This window comes from Dicentrarchus labrax, unplaced genomic scaffold (assembly GCF_905237075.1).
Source record: "Dicentrarchus labrax unplaced genomic scaffold, dlabrax2021, whole genome shotgun sequence".
Taxonomy (NCBI): Eukaryota; Metazoa; Chordata; class Actinopteri; family Moronidae; genus Dicentrarchus; species Dicentrarchus labrax.
The window spans coordinates 13,803,976-13,818,721 of NW_026136712.1; the positions used below are offsets into that span (position 1 = coordinate 13,803,976).

The window sequence follows — 14,746 nt, forward strand, 5'->3', positions numbered from 1 at the left end:
TCCATGAGGGTCTTCTTAATGCTAATCTGTCACCGTGGTATGGTGGATAGAGGCTAACAGTTCAGCCAGGTGGGCACTCGGCTGTGAGGCTGCAAATAAAACTGGCAACCTGTTCAGCTTGTTTCCAGCAAGCTGCTCTCCCCATCTGTATGATGTGCTGCCTGCATGATGGTTTCACACCGGGGGTGAACTTGTTTATCACAGAGCTTTGACAAATGAGGGACTGCTGCAAGAAAAGCTTTGGCACTGTGAAGTCTATAAGAGTTATTGGGAATAATACACTATTTTTCTCTGAGAATATACAAATCTATATTTTAAAAAAAAAATTACAAAATGAACAGGTGCTTTGTTCAGCTTCCATTTTTAAATGACTAATTATATGATTAAATCACTTGTCAGCATGTGGATCATTGTCCTATATTTTCTCAAGGAGACATAGTAGAGCATGGCACTTCTCTATATATAGCTACACTTAATTCCCTGCAACTGTATATCTATTACACTATAACGGCGACTTGGCTGTGTAATGTTTTTTTTGTTCCTTGACTGTACACTCTGCCCATTTGTCTCTATACAGCCAAAGCCTGTTGAATCTATAATAATCACACACAACTACAAGATGGCCTCTGCTAATATATCTGTAATATATTTCAGAGAACCAAGGTCCTCTGTTTGGACTGGCCTTTAAGAATCAAGACAGAACAAATCGAACACCCCTCCAGGCCTTTAATCCACCTGAACCTGTGAACTTTTGCAGCTCTTTCTGATCTGCGATCTAGGAAACTTCCTGGAACGAGCAGGTCTAATCCAGATGTGTTAAGAGGTGGACCAAGGCCTTCAGCATTCATACACAAGACAGCTGTTATCTGAATGTTCGGCATATGCTCTTTTAAAAATGGCATCGTTCCAGACACTAAGGTCAAGATGAGTTCCCTCGCTACCACACCTGTCATAACTGTTCCATTACGTCGACAACAGACGACAGCAGATTGGCCCGGCATGGAAAAACTGGACGGTGGAGGAATATGAGTAATAATCTTGTTGTTTCACTACGTCGGATATATTTACTGAGTGATGTGTGTGTCTAAGTGCAGTAAATTCACATGAAGATTATTTACAGAGACACCCCGCACAAAACGCCAACACCAACAGTTCTTTTTAGCCTGGACAGTCAAAATGAATATTGAACAACTGAACGACAGGTGGACTACAATTACAGCTGTGTTGCTAGGCAACCCCGCACATCCAGTGGACATATGAATTTGAACCTTTTCCACACAAATTGCAGCTCAATTATGCTGTAATTTGTGCAGAGAAGGCAAAGAAATGGACAAAAAGGCACATTTTACTGAATGGTCGATGAGGAAACGTGGGCAACGCGGACTGTAGAGTGTGCAGAGAGCTGAAGGTGAGTGAACTCTGGTTGATTTATGTCTGATGACATAAGACACATTCATCTCTGCACTGAAACATGGATGAACACCATTATAGAATAATTTATCTAGCATGTAGACCAATGTGTCTGTCCCCTAAGGCTGCAAGGAAGTTATATGTTACATTCTGCATTGTGTTGTTGCTCTGGGCACTGAATCTATTTATTGGAGATGATGGTGATTCTAGGTCGCTCTGATGGTGACACTGGGTATATGCTGTCAACTGTTTCTGGTGAGTGTAATGTGGACTCAAAAGCAGGACTCAACAATCAACCCTCCTGGAAAATACATTTATATACAACTGATTTATTTTCCAATTTTGCATGGGAAATGTAATTCCTGCCTGGATTATGTTCCACAGAAAAAAAATGTTGTTGTGTAGGAAGTCCCAATTTTATGTACAGAGCAAGTAGGCTTAAAAAGAGGGTTGTGTTGATTTAGGATTTTAAAAAATCCCCAAAAGTAGCAGAGAAAAACAAAAAGGTAGGAATTATAAATTAAGATGGGAAACAAGAACAGAGGCTGGTTGCTATAGTTATTGGTGGTTAGGTAGTATTTGTTAGAGCTGAAGCAATTATATTAATTGATTAGATAAACCTGCAATTATTTTAATAATCAATTCTTTGTTTTAGTCATTTTGTTCTTCTCCAATGAGGATTTGCTGCTTTTCTTTGTCTTTAGTGGTAAGTCTTTGGATTTAGGAGCGTTGGTTGTATAAAACAAAGAACTGGAAGATGTTAATTAAAAAAAATTACAAAGAATATAATGGACATTTTTCACTATTTTCTGACATTTTACAGACAAAACAATTTATCTAGATAATACTTGAAATTATTAAAATAATCTGCAGAATATTTGACAATTAAAATAATGTTTTGTTGCTGCCCTAATATACACACTGAATCTATTAGGTGTAGCTTGATGTGGCTATGAGGAGCAGGTGTGCTATAAGTTATAAACTGATTAATAGTCCATGAGCCAGGGCCCCAAATTTATACCAGATATACACCAGATTTCAAAAACGGAATTTATCTTAGGGGGTTAGTAACTTCATGAGCTGAAAAAAGTGATTTCGCTACCACCCCTGCACTGCTATCGTGATTTTTCTAGTACTAGGGGTGTATACCTTGCCAAAAAACAATGATAGCATTTGTCCCCCGGATAATACCGATCAACCACCCTGGCTCATGGACTATAAATGGCTAAGTTAAAGTAAAAGCTTTTCTTATTTGTGTGAACATGTTCCTCTCCGCGATGTATTTAAAATAAGAGTGACGAAGAGCTCTTTATTACTAAAGGAGCTCAAGGAAAAACATGACTCACCTGGAGGGCTCAATGGAGTATGAATGCACACAACAGGGACACACAGGGTGCAATCAAGACATTAACATTCACAAACACACACACACACACACACACACACACACGCACGTTGATCCTCAGAACAACACAAAAAGACACATCCACACTTTAGACACTGTCGTATATGCATGCCATATAGACGTAACTTTGTTGGCATACTTAATCCCACAGCATGAGTGGTATTTTGTGTGTCAGATCTCTATGACAAGGTCATTTGCAAATGTTCCACTCATATAATGCAGTGATTCACTCTGTTAGGTAAGTGAGTGGGAGCTGTTAAGAGGGTGCATATTTTTAGTCTCTACATTTCCCTTGAACTCAACTGGTACTGGGAACATGGGATGACACTGTATGTGCGTATGGTTGTACGTAACATGAAGGCAGTGACACACTTTTATAGACCATGTATAGCCTTGAATAAGCCCTGAAATAATAAAACACATTCAACTTTTAACTTAGTAAGGCAATAAATGCGTTTATATGGTGCAAAAAAGATAATTAAAGGGTTTATATGGTGTAAAAGAATTTGAATTTTGTTTAGATTTTTAATTTTGTTTCCAAATTCAGATAGTAATTCAAAAGTAGCTAAAGGTTCAGTGTGTAACATTTAGGAGGATCTATTGGCAGAGATGGAATATAATATTCATAGGTATGTTTTAATCACCTGAAAATAAGAATCTGTGTCTTTGTTATCTTAGAATAAAACATTTTTATCGACAGAGGGAGCGGGGTCTTTTCTATGGAGTCCACCCTGTTTCTACAGCCCGAAACAAACAAACGCTGGCATTTTTTGCAACTTTTGCCACAGTACTTTCTCCTACACGCTTGGAATAGGAGGATGAGGTGAGGAGGTTGTCATCTGCAACTACACTTCCAGGTGCCACTAAATCCTGACTGTATTCCTCCTCTGAAATTCAATAACCTAACATAATGTCACTTAACACTTAAACACATAAAGAAAATACCTCTGCATTACTCACTCAAGCTATTATCTGCATGAATTTAATAGATGACATGTTAATGATAGACTTTAAGTGGGTGATTGGGATAAATTATGATTATGGCAACAATTAAATAAGTAATTTGTGCTTCTTTTTACGAGAAGAAACCTTATGCTATTGTAACATTCGAGAGGTGATCATCAATGTTTTCCAATAAGCACAAACAAAATGATGGCAACACAAGATGCTGTGGAAACCACAGTAGCACAAGTAATTCATGTGAAAATGCACAACCATGTACACACACACACACACACACACACACACACACACACACACACACACACACACACACACACACGCGCCAAACGCACGCACGCACGCACGCACACGCGCGCATACACAAAACACTCCTCTGAGGTAGCTTGGCCAGGTTCCCAACAAATGTCTGCACTGGTTTGGCATCCGTGTTGTACACACCTCGCAGCCATCACCAGATAACACACACGCGCACACACTCACGCACACACATGAGCACACACACTGCTCTCTGTAGCAGGAGATTAGATCCAATGTTAAACAAAGAGGGAGAGCAGGTTTCTGACATGCCAGCTCTTTAATTAGACCACTGGTATCTGAGGGGCCCCCCCCCCACCCCCCCCCCCACACACACACACACACACACACACACACACACACACACACACACACACACACACACACACACACACTGTAGCTTTCAGAAGAACGACAGGATTTGTCAAGAACAATAAGCAAATAAACTGTGTCAAGCCTTCTCATTTTGGAAAAACACACACGCACGCCCCCCCACACACACACACACACACACACACACACACACACACACACACACACACACACACACACACTCAAACCTGCTCTAGCTAAGTGTATGTAATCCCAGTTGTTTGTCTGTCTAGTGTCACAGTAAGCCAGATATGAGGTGAAGCAGCCAATCAGCTGTCACCTTTTCTGATGTGTTGTGAGGCTCCCCAGGACCAGACAGCCCTGCATGCCACCTCTTTGGCTAAGTATTGTACAGTATTTGCCAATAAAGACTGCTCAACCAAATGAACAGGCTTACTGAACATTAAAATCCATTAGATGATCACTAGACAAATGAATAATGCAATGTTTAAAGCACTGTCATTGTTTTAAACACCAGGGCATGTCACCTAAAGCTGAAAACTGTGCTCCAATTTTCTTTCCTTATTAAATGTTTGAGTTATAGATTCTGTCCTCTGTGCAGGGGCATCTAGAGGAAAGCAAACCCTTGTCAGTGAAATAATTTGGATCAAGGATTTCAGACAGCAACTTTGTTGCAGAGTGGTCTTGTGGAGGGGGTAGCGAAACCCCTAAATTCTGCTTTCTCCCTCCCTCACAGCAAAAATGCAGCAAAGGACTGCACTGGAGAATCGTATAGGGGTAGTGACCTTGTGGCTATAGAGTGTGTGTGTGTGACGCGGGAGGTAACAATGACCAGAGTGACATATTGACCACCGCTCAGTGCAGCAGGAATACAGTCAGAGCTAACCGAGCTGACCAGCCATTAGTCGCTGCTGTTAGACCCTATGTGTCCATGCTGGAATCACAGTCAGCTGGACAAAATATTCTTTAAACAGGGAAGGTTGTCTTCTCCCCCAAATACCAGAGATGAAGTCCATGATTTGTATTTTTGTCAAAGATTTACAACATATGTGAAATTTGTGAAGGTTTCTGGTTAAGTTATATGTATAAGCCACTGTGTCTCTCACCGTGCCGACATCGACTACTACTGATCTGGCTATATTGAGCTCCACTGACCAAATCTGATCCTTTGTTTTTATGTCAGCTGTCAGTTTTCATGCACAGTGCAGCCTGTCTGTCTCTCCACGCCACTGAGCTCTGTGTGCAGGAGCACTGCGCCACCCGCTGCAAAAACGCAGCTGCTATTCACTTGTTTTATGTAGGAAAGTCTAAGTACTGGATTGAGACTCGGTATCGGCAGATACTCAATATTAAATGACTCGGATCGGAGGCAAAATAACCTGATCGGGACCCTGCATTCAACGAGATAATGGTGCAATAGTGATGCAATGTTTGAAAGCCTGTTATTAGTTATTTTTGGTTTTGTATGAACTTTTACAAATGTACTTTGTATATATAATGTCTTAGACATTATTATTAATGTTTTTAAATAGAAATAATTCCTTTTTTCACATTTTCAGATCCATGCAACCACCATAAAGAATCCTACTGATAAACTGTGCTTGATGTAATCATTATCACATGCAATACTACATTACAATTACTATAACATAATGCAGTAAAAGGTCATCTTTTAAATTATCCAAATATTGCAACTGTGTTCTTAAATGGCCTTGTTTGGTGGAGACAATTAGAAGTAATCTAAACATATGGCACATTTAGGCACAAGCTGTTTCATAATCGAAGAAACAAAGTGGTCACCTACTTGAGAAGAAATCCCTGTCCTTGCATGTCTTTTAGCACAAACCTCAACAAATTTAAGATAGTTCTGCGTAAACACAGCTGAGGTAAGCCACAGTCAGAATTGACTAAATGTAATCTCCTTCCCCCAGGTGGAGGCTCTTAAACTGAAGTGTTTTCTAGCATATGGCCAGGCAGACAGACCACATTTACATATGGGACAAAAAAAAATAAATCCACAGTGAGCAGAATTTGTACTGGACAATCAAAAATATTGGAACTATTTGGCTTTTTATATTTATTCTTGAAATGTCATCTACAATAGTGAGTAGCAAATTAGCTTACAATATTAGATATAAATGTTGGGTGTGTGGTATGTGTCACACATACTTACACAAATAGACAACAAACATAAGGATATAAGGGAGGACATCTCATTGTGGGTAAAAACCCTTGCTAAGCATCCAGCTCCATGATAAAAAAAAAGGAGCAGAGGACATGGGATCAAGCCAAGGACGAAAGAGAGGAGAGGATGCTGGGAAAAGCAAACTGGGATAGAGGAGCTCAAACAAACTGAGCCATATTTATATTTATATATATATCACCAAAGAAAAGGCAGTAGGTATACAGAGTGAAACACAAGAGGGGCAAAAGATGATGGAAAATAAATTATAAGCAAAAGTCAGGGTAGGGAAAACTGGGACGTTTGGGAGAACTTGGGAAGGACAGCTTTATTTTTTATCTGGAGGGAGGAACTGCACTCCAACCAAGGGCAACAGCAATTGTAGGCATCTGTCATCGGCCATCTGGGAGAGCCCTAAGGCGGGGCAGTGGGGACCAAAGCAAATGTGACCTGCGCTTGAATGACAGTAGTATACTGGAACGCTTACAGCGCTTATAGCCACACGCAAACAGCAGGAAAAAACAGGAAAAGAGGAAAGTGCCTCGGTTTTAGTTTTTGAAATTAGTGTAAATACAATGGATGCAAAAATACGCCACAGCATTAAAATCAAAGACTTTCTATTTAATACACCTGGTGAATCAAATAACTCGTTTTAGAAATACGCTTATTTGCTTTACTTTTTTAAAGACTTCCAGTTTTTATAAGGGGGAACTGGCTAACTGGCGTTTTCCAAATATAACTAAATCCGGCCACCAGCACTTCTAAAACTCAATATTTAACATATTATATCTCATTTGTTTAAATCAGTGCCTAAACTGAAGTAGAAAGTTATGTGTTGGACTATTTCTTGGCCAGGAGCAGTAACTTCCCGGGGTCTCCACTGGTTTCCTGGCAATTGGTCCAGCCAAGGTACACTCTCTCACTTTGGACAGAGCCAGGCTAGCTGTCTACCCCTGTTCGTAGTCTTTGTGCTGAGCTAAGCTAACCGGCTGTTGGCTCCAGCTAGAAATATTCCTTTAAGCCAAGATGATATCTCATCCTGGCACCGCATTAGCCTGTAATATTTTTATAACCTGCTGCTTTGATTATGTGTTACACTGCTAAGAAACAACTCCGAATGGGACAGGCTCATCTATTTCAAATGATGAAATGTTCCATTATAAATGTTTTTATTTAATAGTGTCACAGTCACAAACGGGATAGGGAAGAAAGAGGAAATGATGACATGAGCCAACATCCAGCCAGCAGTGTGCACTCAAACAACTCTGAATTTTGTGAAACTTAAGATCCCTAAAAATACCTAAGACTGATTTATCAACAAGGATATGATGTGATAAAAAATAAAGTCATTTCGTGCTGGATAATCAAGCGTTTTAAAAAAATTACCTCTTTTTTAATTGCTCACTCCTGAAACCAACTAAAATAAGTCAGCATATGCTTTACATTGACTAAATATTGCTGGTTTCAGAGATCTTCCAGGCAGGTTGAGGAACATAAAAATGTGCCGAGGAAGTGCTGATTATAATAAGATGGATTAGTTGAGACAACTGTGTTCTCCTTTACTGACAGGAAGATGTGGGCTGGTGAAGGGATCGGGCCTGCAGTCAGCTGTAATCCTCCTCTTCCTTCCTTTCACGCTCAAAACAAGACTTGACCTAAATTCCTTTTAATAGTTTTAGATACATTTAACAAAGGGGGGATATTGCAAGAATTAGCATGGCTAAGTGGTGCCAAAAAAATGTGTGAAATCATACAGTGTGTGGTGTTTATGCGTCCGATCCTTCCCCCCCCCCCAAAAAAAAAAAAAAAAAAAAAATACTGGTTGTTTGGAGATTCAGAAGATGCTATATAATATGTTGAAGATGAAATTTAAAGGACCAGTGAGTAAGATTTAGTGTCATCTAGCAGTTTAGTTGCAGATTGCAATCAACTCACCTCGCCCTCCTCTTCTAAACGTGTAGGAGAAACATGTATAGTGGCTGCAAAACTCAAGATGGCAGCCTTATATTCAGGTGATTATACACCAACTAAAAACATACCTATGAATATTATATTCAATTTCTGACAATAGATCCTCCCAAATGTTACACAGTTCATTGACTAATGTTTGAGGTCAGTACAGTTAGTTTTTTAAATCACTTGTGTGGGGCGTTCTCTGCACTTGGGTCCTGTTAAGCAAACTGTAACGGACAGGGTTTTATTTACAAGAGAAAAAGTGGTAGACTGCACACTGCAAACTCACCACTTTTCACTCACTTAATGAGGCAGCATTTTGACCTTGAAGTTCAATATCCATGTGAGAGAAAAGCAGACAATAAGTATATACAAGCAAAAAGGAAAGTGCCATCTACTATAAGAAGATCACACCATATAAAATAGGCAATCATCCCAAATGAGCTACACAAAAACACATAATACATTTAGTACCTAAATTTAGGCTATTAACAGATTTGTTCAACAACATTGCACACTTTATTCTCTCACTTTGTTTATGTGTGTGTGTTTGGGGGGAGCTTTACATCTCAGTGACTTTCAGAAGTATCTTCTAGGACAATGTCAGGGTCAAGTGACCATTTTAAAAAAGTCAATTGTCAAAGGTTTCAGTTTCTGACAGTTGTCTTCAGGCTCTATCTGCTGCCTGACTGAACAACTCCTACAAGTATATCTCGTTTATAAATAGCTGTTCCACCTTTAACTTCAACAGCTTGCCAAATGTCTATTTTGAAGGTAGTGGGCTGTCTGGTCCATTATTACACTCAATAATAACTAACAGTGAATACAAACTTGGCATGAAAACAACCTGGGTAGCTATTTGAGGAATTTCAGCAAGGGACGATTAAATTCTCCTGGCACCGACACATGGGTGTGAACACGTGTTTACATTTGGAGAGGACCCCAGGGCAGAGCAGGGTTAAGCCACTTCCTGCCTGCTTTCCCTTTGGGCTTCGTGCTCCTGACAGCCTTCAGATCAGTAACTGCACGACACTGATAATAGAGGCTGAAGCAGGGACTCGTGACATCTCAGTCACAGAGACACGCACACTATCTCAATCTGTCTGCCTCTTTAAATGCATCTTTAGCTCTCTAAGTTACAGCCTCACTGTTTTTAGAACTTCAGCACAATGCTAAATATGTTTAATGCTAACTAAATTGCGTGCCAAGTAGAAAATCCTTCCATTTGGAGGGGAAACGTATGCTTTCCATGTGGAGTGATAGCAGGAGGTGGGAGGAGGGAAGCCTGGAGGCACGGATGACTAATGAGGATGACTAAGAGATGTGTTCAGGGTGGTTTTCTGTGTCATTTGTCTAGCCCATGTCTAGCTCATCAGTTGATAAATACACATTGTGTGGAGTTGGTAGTGAGACTCCTGTGTAACTGCTAGCTCTTTATATAGACGGCATTGAGTGTTTAAAGAATAAGTAATAGGCGATACTGGATGCAGGTACCAAGTATTTTTGTTACACTCAGGGTGGCATAAACATATGATACATATATATTTTAACCCATTACATCTAATATTAAGTTGATCAGTCAAAACAACCACCACATTACTTAAGATGTCCTGAGCTGATACTAAAGATCGGTAACAGGGCCCATCCAGGCATATTTTAATGAATCGGTCTTGGCTAAAATAAAGCAGATCGAAGGCTCATTCTTTCTGTACTGTACTTTCTGTTTTATGTTCTCCTAAATGACAGTCGGGTGCAAGCATTTCGCTACATATGTGAGTGTAAATTAGTCGGGCTGCACGATATGGTAATAAAAAATCATATTGTGATTATTTTGACAGATATTGTGACTGCAATACAGCACAGTATTCATTTTCACTGGAAAAAAGCCTATAATAATGATTATGACACATTTGTTGGGGTCTGTACCAAACAAACATGTTTTCTTACACCTGGAGAACAAGATTTGTAGGTCATGGCATCTGTGCAGCAATACCGTACGTCATTATAATTATGTTTTGTTACATATGTTACCTTTTATCAAACAATTGCAGCGTCAGTGATCTGAATATTGCATGACAGCCCAAGAAATTGAGTGTATGAACCAATCAGTCACTCCTAGCAACGATTATCATTTGCAAACAGCAGAGTGAAAAACATAGACCATCAACATCATGCCAGTTGTCACTAATTAACTTTATTTTCGTGAGTAACTTGATAACAGGACAACTGTCTGTTGTCTGGCTGAAGAGCTCTCTTTGCAGCCGGTGTCTGTGCTCAACCAAAGATCATTTGTGAAGGAAGAACCTCCACTCTGTGTCATGCTGTGCATCCAGTATTTGGATCAAGCAGCTTGTGTATAATGTGTCAATGTGTAGAGTCTTCAGATGTTATTTTAATGTTTAAGATACATATTTCATTAATATTTAAGAAAAGAATTAGAAAAAGAAAAGAATTTAAGACTCTAAAGCTATCAGATCAGGGTCAGCGCTCAAAAAATCTCCATTGGGCCTTATTAACATATAAGAACAAATAATAAGTAAATAAGTAAGTTAAATGGGTTTCACCAAACACGATCACCATCTAAGGCTGAGGTGATTAATTGAATAGCCGATTAAGAGGAAATTAACTGGCAACTATTTGGACAATTTAGTATATTGCTTTATTACTTGTTTCATTTTTCAAGCAAAAACTGACAAATATTGGCTGCTTAATGTGTCCACTGGTGTTTGGTTGTTTGAGGTTGGAGATTAATTTGTGTTAAACTGCAGCAATTTACCTCATATTGTAAATAAGAAAAGTTATATGCCTTCAATAACTTCACAGAAAGTGAATTTAAAACAACGTGGACAGTCCCAGTGCCAATTAAACCCTATGGCAGTAGTAACAGTACACAGTCGTAATAATGCTTCCAATGTGTCATGCATACAATATTATTGTAATGTTGACTCTTGCCAACCTGCATTAGTAATTATCCAAACAGACTTTAGATTAAATTACTTTTCACTTGAATGAGAATTGCTGAGGTATCTAATCACATGGTTGAAAAATTCAATGGTGTTTTATTTTTGGAGCAACGTTGACAGATGACTGCAGATAAGATCACTGCTCTTTCTCGTTCCCATTCTCCTAATCATTCATCCTCCAAGTTCTTATCTGTGCTGACTCGTATTGGAAACCTGACAGGCTAAATTGGATTGACTTTTAATTAGGTGCACTCCCTAGGTAAAATGGGTTTAATTGCCTGAATTATCTCACTGGTCCCTTAAGGTGGTAGGGCAAGGAGAAGTACCTGGATAGCTTTTTCAGTAAATAAACTGTTAGTTAAGTCGAATCAGATTCTTATAATAGAAACTGATAATTAAAAGGCAGTTAATGCTGACAAGTGTGAATTTAATTATTGTTCAGATTTCTTGATGCAAGAAGTTAATGGCGGTTCTGCCACAGACACCTATTTGATTTATAGATGATAATTGGATTATAGAACCACCACAACACTAGATGGATGAATCATATGTGATGAGGCCTTATCGTGCTCTAATTATATTCCCCACAGTAATTGTGTTTACATTCTGTCATTTGTACTTCTGTTCTATAGTGTGACAATACCTCCAGGCAATAGAAACAGCTTTGTTGGATGTGTGTTACTGAAAGGGATTACTGAGTCTTTCTTCAGATTGCTTAAAGCAGCTATAATTTATACTTATATAACAACAATGTATGTATGTATTAATGATGATGTGAAAACAATGTGCCACTGCTCCACAGAGCTCCAACTCATTGTTTAAATGTCCGGAGAAAAGAAATATCTCACAGGATAAGGGCACAGTGAAGACCTGAACACAAGCAATAGTCAGAGCCTTCAGTCTCTGCTAAATAGGCTCGTCCTGAATGCAGGTAAAACAGCCAAAGAGCTAATAGAAGAATGAGAAGAATGAGAGGAAAACACTGCATTTGACAAAAAAAGAAGCCTTTTAAGTATTTATGACTGTTAATACAGACAGATAGTTGTATTAAAAGTTCCTAAAAATATCAGGAAAGCTCATCTCTGATGCTCACAGCAAATAATCTTCTCAAATTGAATCTAAATAGCTTGTTTTAAACAAACTTCCTGCAGTTATTTTACAGTTTACCCGTTATATATATATATATATATATATATATATATATACATACATAGTCAGGGGGCATCAGTTTTCTCAATGATTACCATAAAGAAAAAGGTTGAGCTTCTTACTGTAACTGCTACTGCTAAAACTATATGTCAACAACAAATGTCACAATTAAATCTTAACACTCACCATCATTGTGAAAACGTAATATTGGTGGTGTAGTTTTACCTCTGAATTAGCCTGTGTGTCATCTGAATCTTTGACTTTATCAATAAAAATGGCTTTGGCAGTGAAATAATGTGACCAAATATCAAAAGCAAGTCTTGAAATTGAGACAATTCCTGCACAATGCTGAACAAAAACATGTTTAACTGAAGTATTTTTGCATTATGAGACAACATGGAGCTCTCAGCAGCTGTAGCCCTGAAGAGTGATCATCTATCCCCTGAGTTAAATGCTCCACAGGGAATGGAGTAGCAGCAGACTTCACATCTTGCAGAATATACACAAAAACATTTTCTCTGCTTGAAAGAAAATATAACAAAAAATTTATTATCAGGCCTTGTAATCTAATACGGCCTGTATACAACAGCACGTTATCCTACTGAAAATGAGAATGATATTGTTGAGATTTAAAAAAAAAAGAAATGATTTCAGTGACAGATGACCATAACTTGTTAGTGGACATAACAGTCTAGAGGCTTCGCCAGTAGCTCCCTGTGATTCAGTCATGACTAAAACAGACAAGCAGCAGAGCCAAGCTATAATGGCTCCTTCAATTAACGACCATTTAATTTGGCCTGCTTGACTGGCCTTTTGTGTTCAGCAGTAATAGCCATTAGAGGGAATATAACACACCATTTAATGGAGGAACAAAAAGCAAAATTATTTCAGAATAAGAGGCTGCATGACAAATCAGGTGCAAACCGAGCTATTTGATCTGAGGAAAAACCAGTAGGACAGAAACTGTTTCAAAATGGCCAGGGTGCTCCTTTTCTGGAGGACATTTATAAAAGACAGATGAGTTGTCTTGTGCATTTCTATTTGAAAGTAAAGTGTGCCAACTCTCTCAAAACTTATTATATTACACTTATTGTCCTCTCTGGACATGGTGGCATTTGTAGTAGGGAGAAAAAAAACAACTCATCTGCTGCAAAATACTGTCAAGGTGCCACTTCTGGATGAGGTTATTTTCTCTGCACTGCGCTTTAGGGACTGTAGGAGGGCATGGGACACCAACACTGGTGTGGCAGATCATGCATGGTCATATGTAGGCGGTTCTCTGTTGAGGCCAAATTACTGAAAACGAAGGTGAAGCCACACACACATTTTAGTGGAGTAGGGGACCAAACTCTAGGAGTAGCAAACAAGCTGATGGACCAACCAACACACACTGAACCACCTCAGACAACAAAACTTCAGAAACTTAGGTCGGGTGAAGAAAATAACTTCCACAGTCTGTTTCGTTTCAGAGAACCAGCATCCACACAGCGCTACCACAAGTGTCACTGGTACATTCATAGCCTAGTTAACCCCTAGTTATGTTTCATACTGGATTTAAGCAGCCTGATATTGTGCCTCCCCTTCTATTTATTGAACCAAGAATTCATTTTTAATTGATAATCAATATTATTATATTGTGATCAACTTTTCTCATAGATTAAAATGGAGCAAAATCATACAAATACAACCTAAAGAATTCTGTTCATGATCATTTTCTCTGTGGCCTTGTCAAAGCCATGCATCTGTACAACTGTACACACAGATATATGTGCATGTACAGACAACACTCACACATATATAGGTATACACACACACACACACACACACACACACACACACACAAAGAGGAACATTTTTCACACTGCTGCCTGCTGTGTTCAATCTGTACCTGCAATACAGCCACAGGGGAACGGAGAGGTAATGGACCATACGAAAATTCAGCTTCCCACGCGGCTCTCAAGGTGTCTGCCCGTCCCTTGGTCCATATGACGGGGACTCAAAGAGCAACTATCCATCAGAGCTGCTATGTATACATTTGGCTCTTTCTGCAAGACATCAAAACCAACATAAACCTTATTTTTTTAGAGATTGAAA

General features: G+C 39.0%; 1 protein-coding gene across 3 annotated transcripts in view; it reads right to left on the minus strand.

Annotated features, from left to right (window-relative positions):
* The window catches only part of LOC127373163 (zinc finger protein 385B-like), a 72,599-nt gene that overhangs the window by 49,454 nt on the left and 8,399 nt on the right, over positions 1-14,746 (minus strand). The window contains exon 1 of one of the 3 annotated variants that reach the window (XM_051417348.1): positions 14,541-14,643. The exons of the other annotated variants lie outside the window; for them this stretch is intronic. The gene's annotated coding sequence lies outside the window, so the exon portion shown is untranslated. Of the gene's footprint in view, positions 1-14,540; positions 14,644-14,746 lie in introns of those variants that run through there. 3 annotated transcript variants of the gene reach the window in all.